This window comes from Asparagus officinalis, chromosome 7, assembly GCF_001876935.1.
Source record: "Asparagus officinalis chromosome 7, Aspof.V1, whole genome shotgun sequence".
NCBI classification, from domain to species: domain Eukaryota; kingdom Viridiplantae; phylum Streptophyta; class Magnoliopsida; order Asparagales; family Asparagaceae; genus Asparagus; species Asparagus officinalis.
In genome coordinates this window covers 129,371,989-129,378,066 of record NC_033800.1, presented here as the reverse complement: position 1 = coordinate 129,378,066, position 6,078 = coordinate 129,371,989, and the positions used below count along the sequence as shown (strand labels likewise).

General features: G+C 32.8%; 1 long non-coding RNA gene across 1 annotated transcript; it reads left to right on the top strand.

Annotated features, from left to right (window-relative positions):
- Window positions 3,435-4,185, top strand: LOC109847129. Its single transcript, XR_002248606.1, has 3 exons — window positions 3,435-3,616; window positions 3,791-3,877; window positions 3,974-4,185. It is a non-coding gene; the product is annotated as an uncharacterized LOC109847129 (long non-coding RNA).

The window sequence follows — 6,078 nt, the reverse complement described above, 5'->3', positions numbered from 1 at the left end:
CTCACAAGTGTTGGACCTAGCCGTGTCTCCCTCAAGTGCTCGGTTACAACCTCTCCCTAGGCTTGTCAACCGATGCCACTCCTCTTGGAACGATCCCCGACTCTCACCACACACTCCTCTCGGTATACAAGTGTATTACAAAGTGATTCTCACGATTAGGCTCAAAATAACAAGTGATTGTTCTCTAATATGAATAAGAACACAATGAAAGCTCACACTCAATCACCAACCCAAAATATATTATGAATGTAAATACAATAAGCTCAAGTGGGTGTGTGTAACAATGAGATAAAATCAAATCTAACTCAAATAGCAAACTAGCAATAATAAGAATATGAAAATCAATAATAAAATTGCTAGAGAAAAGAATTAGAAAACTTCTCAATAGATCAAGAAGTAGAAGGAGAATAGTTGGATGACAAAACACCAATAGATGATCTCCTCAAGCTCTTGTGAATTTGATTTCTCAAACTCAAACTTCCAAATTCTTAAAAGCTTCTTAAACACACTTAAACCAAACTAAAACCTTTGATTTCTCAAACTCAAACTTCCAAATTCTTAAAAGCTTCTTAAACACACTTAAACCAAACTAAAACCCTTGTTAAAACTCTTTTAAACTTGGTTAAAAACTCTCTTGGGTGATGAAAAATAGGTATGGCAAAGGGGTATATATAGGCTTGAAGAAACCAACCCCAAAAACCCCAAAAAACCATTAAAATAAAAAATCAGCAACTAGCCATTACTGTGTAACGGTCGGCTGCTACGGGGGGGGGGGGGGGGGGGGGGGAGCCATATGCAAAGCTGAGTAACTTCCAGAGAGTTTGGCGGTCGACTACGGGTACTATAGCACTGCGTATCAGCTTTGTAAAATCCATTAAAAATAATAAAACAGCTCCAAAAATATGAAATTTTGTGGGAAGGTTCTAGACATGTAGAATAACATGTTAGAGAAAGAATTTCTGAAACATCATTTACCAGTTGAGAGAAATAAATGTTTGAACACAGATTTACAGTTTCTGAAAAACTGCTAACATACACTATTTTGTAAAATCAATTGGGCATAGTAAATCAACTCCAAAAATAGTAAACTTTTGAAGGAAGTTTCTAAACATATAGATAAATATGTCAAAGAAAGAATTTCTTGAATACCACTTCCCATTTATGAAGACTCATTTATTTTGTAAAACATGCACGAACATGTGCACGAACAAAAACATAATTTTGTAAATTCCATTAAACATAACAAATCAATTCCAAACTTGATGAAACTTTGCAAAATATTTATAAACATGAAAACAAATATGTTAGAAAAAGAATTTCTCAAATTAAATTTCTATTTGTAAAAACTCATGTATTTTGCAAGTGTGTCTAAAGCATGAAAACTCAAAACCATGCATGTATATATATAACTATATATATACATAGAAACCAAATACGTGTGTGTATATGATATTGAGCTTAAGGTACTTAACACATATAATATAAAATCTAAACTAGATTACCCAATCTTGATCTTAATCTTCATTATATCTCAACTTGATACACATGCGTATGAAGCTTGAACTTAATCTTTAACTTTGAATTGCAAGGCTTCACTCCACTATTCTGCCAACCTCCATTGGATATCATCATTACAGCGCATATTCCATCCAACCTCCAACTCGTTGTTTGTCTATAATATATAGAAATATACCAACACTAGACAAATAATATTAGTGGTAAATTGTTTGCTAAACATCATTAAAACAAAGAGGCCAACAGACACCTTAGTATATAAATCATTTAGAATAAGATCAAATACTCATAATAACAATTATCAGTTACTATATTGGAAAAGGTTATTCAAGGAAAACAAGCATGCTGCTGGGTTTGCCTCTAGCTGCCTCAGTGCTCCTTGATCTCATAATGAGTATAAGGATGTTCCAAACATAAATCCATGCCATGCCAGACATGTGTTAGATGTTATTAATATATTTTTTAAGAGCATTTTGGTGCATATTTATTAAGCTTCTATGTTTATTAACTTTTTTTAGAACAATGTGAAATAATGTGCACTTTTCTAATACTTTTTTATGTTTAGATTAAATAAATTAAATATTTTTCATATAAATACAGATACTGTAACTGAATTAGATGGTAATCGAAGAGAAGCATTGTAACTTCACCAAAATCCTTGTTCTTATCTTTGTACTATCCTTATTTACTGTTTTTATTATGTTTCGTCAATTTGGCTCTAAATTGGTATAGCTTTGTTGTATTTTCCCTTATTAACTGGGTGATTTAGGAAATATCGTTTTAGCAAGATACCATTGTCTATGTAGCTATGGTTATAGTTAACATAATTCTGATGCTTTAAAAAAATAATTTTATAGTAAAAGTTGAATGAAAGGCGCATTTTGTATGGTTTGACCAATCTTCATCTTCTGTACTTATTCATTAGTAGTTATGTTGCTTTAGCATTTTCAGGAAAGTAATTCTTTTCTCATTTTCCACCTCCCTATGTAGCAAATACAATGATTAAATAATATCATTTTAAAGGAATATTATTTATTTATATTTTTCAAATTGTTGTAAACTTTTCAGTGGGAAAAGAAATCTCAACAAGAATTCTCCTTTCTAGCAAATGGATGATCTACCTAATGTAAAAAGTAGATGGTAAAATGTTTTTACTTTCGGTGGGGTATCATTGTTTCAGAAGTGATGTTGTGTTTTAAATTTACAGTGTTTGCACTGGTTGGTTTCACATGTCCATCTCCGGAGAAAGACCATATGATCATTTCCTTATGTATCTAAACTCTAATTTTGATTAGGTGAAGACCACTCTCAAAGGATCTATGGAGATGAGAGTAAGCCAATTTAATTTAATTTATCTAAATATTGTGGTATCCTTGACGTTGTTATGAAAATGTCCTCTTTTTACAATTTGAGAGGAGTGACGACCCTCTGGAGAAAATAACCACAAGTGAGCCAATCGGAAGTCTAGCTGAGTTATATACGTCTCAAGGGAAAGTAGATGAGATATCCCCTGTTGCATGTATCATTTTAGTCATCTCTTCTTCTTCCCCTCTTCCAATTGAGGATTTCATGTAGCTGGTTGATCAATATATCTTTGTTGCGGAAAGGAACATGCTTGAACTAGGAGGAAGCCAAAGAAACTTCTTCATGCAGGTCTGCACTCTAGCCAAGTGTTCTTTGACGTAACAAGTCAAGAGATTGGGATACTATTGGGTGAGGCTCGTGATTTATATTTTAACTACGATCTGTGTAGAGAATTAGAGACCAGTTACTTCAAATTGGGAACAAGGTACTGCTAAACTCAGTTCTGGTACTAATTTCAAAAACATGTCTGGTATTTGAATCAAGCACACCTTATAATTCAAATTGAATAACTATATAGATTTCTTCATTTGTAGAATATATGAAGGTCACTGGATTTAGCTACTAGACTTGATTTGGATAAACATAACTAGCATTAAATTTCAACTAAAAGCCTACAGATTGCTATCAAATGTAGGTTTTACAGAGAGGGGCTCAATGGTCGATGTCATATTGCTGCATTTGCCATTAGCATAATCCAAAGGCATTTCTTGAAACCTTTTCCATTTCTTCACTACAGGTGCAAATTTAGTTTAACCCTTCAGGCATTTCTTGAAACCTTTTCCATTTCTTCACTACAGGTGCAAATTTAGTTTAACCCTTCATTTGTATGTGTATAGATACTCCATTTGTTTTTTTTTTTTTTTTTTTTTTTTTGTTACCTCTCCTTTTGTTGATGTTTGTTTGCTGGCAGGGGTTTTTCTATGATGAGAGGTGCCCAATCTAAAGTCTGCATCGATTTGGCGCATTTCTTGAAACCTTTTCCATTTCTTCACTACAGGTGCAAATTTAGTTTAACTCTTCATTTGTATGTGTATAGATACTCCATTTGGTTTTTTTGTTACCTCTCCTTTTGTTTATGTTTGTTTGCTGGCAGGGGTTTTTCTACGGGGAGAGGTGCCCAATCTAAAGCCTGCATCGATTCGGCTATGCCCTCACATTGCCAGGGATTGTTTTTACAATGAAGATAAGGAACATGGCATTAAAGTGGTTGTTCCAGGATTGTCTGACTGTGGTCAGTTGTGGTCTAAGGGGGCAGGGAGCTGCCTATAGAGTTGTAGGAGAGCTGAGGAGAAGGATGAGGCAAGATATGAGGTTTTTCTAATAAACTCAATATTTTTTTGAAGGACAACTTTCCTTTTGGTTTTCTTGCTGAAAGATACGATTGGGAAAGTCTCTAAATCAGTTCATGTTTTAGTTTTCTTGCTGAAAGATACGATTGGGAAAGTCTCTAAATCAGTTCATGTTTTATCACTTTGTATTTTAGGCATATGTTGTGAATAATATGGGATAAGTCTCTAAATCAGTTCATGTTTTATCACTTTGTATTTTAGGCATATGTTGTGAATAATATGGGATACCAAAATAATATGAGAGATTGGTTCTTTAAGTTATTGCTGGACTTTGCATACTAACCTATTAGTATGTAATTTGCAAGTGCTGATTTTCTACTTCAACTCTGTTTTTGCATTGTCTGCTTTAGAGAGTTCAGCAGTCAGTTTAGCTCTCACTCCCATAGCTTCAGACTTTGCTCTTTCAAAAGAAAGCATATACTCTTCAGTTTTCTTTCTCTCAACTTTCACAAGCTTTCTCCAACACAATTCATAACTTATTTTCATAAGTAAAAAATCAGAGAGTTATTATGCAAAAAATAAAATTGTAAACTTGTAAAGTGATTATAAAATCACGCAAAATAAGAACTAAAAACTTATGTAACTATATGCAAAAATCAAAATTTCAGGTTCGTTCAGGTATTAGGAAAATCAACTACTTTTTTTCCTTATTTCATATGAACGACCAATTGTTTACAAAAAACAACTGGTGAAAATATTTATATTGTGTTTATGCTACTGATAGAACGAAACTATCCGGCATGTGCTTATATTTCAATTCCCAATTTGTCAAAATATGTTGTTTCCTAATTTTCTCGTATCAATCTCCACATATAAGACGCACTTGTTAGATCTGTACTATATATATGTGCTCTATAATGCATTTTACCTTGTTTTGACATCATTCTTTTGTTCGCATTGAATGCCAATGATTGATCTTAGTCGCACATAAGATGAAGAAGTGGGATATGGAACAACATATGTCATTGTTCTTGGTATGTTCTATGCTTTTGGTTTATCTCTTTGTTAAAATTGTAATCCTCCAACTTGATGTTAAATGATAACAGTGATTAAATTACAACAATTTTGCTCCACTCCTTAATTTATCTAAGTAATAGTTTGGTGTCTGTTAGGAGTGATCTATACATGCTGTAGAACAAAATATTCTTTGTCCTCTCCTCCTCCATGGATTGGTTGTTCCTTATTATTGCTAACTAATTTTGAAAAACATGTATTGATAGTTTAATATTTTTTGAAACTAGCGAGATGCTTCATATTATTGAAGCTTTCATTGATAAGAAGGCATATCTGTAGGTATGATCTGGTTTATCTCACTCACATATTTTGTTTTTTTTATAGAATTGTATGTATGCATATTTTTAAAATTTGCTTGAGTGGTTGGTACAAACTACGAAGGAGGATGATGAAAGGTTCTTGCTAAAACTCAAGAATCAAATGGAGCGGTAAAGATTAGATTTTGAATTGAGTTTTGTTTGTTGTTGTTTTTTTGTTTGTTTGTTTGATTGATTGGGTAATTTTTTGGTGTTTTTGGGGTTGGGATTAATAATCTAACAATTGAGGTTCGATTCGAGCATTTGAGCATTGATGCAGAGGAAATTGTGGGTATCGAGGAAAAACCTGAACAACATCGAAGACAACACCAAAGGTAAGAACATGCTGAGACAAAATACAGTTTTGTTCCTTCTTGCTACTGTATCATTTAATTTGGTATGTATAAAAAAGATATAATCCTATTTTTTTTTATTGCATTTGTTTATTGAACTTTTTTCTTCATGACTCAATAATGTATAGTGAACATTTATTTTGGTGATGTTCTGTTATATCTGAGAAGAATCATGGAGATATTTCT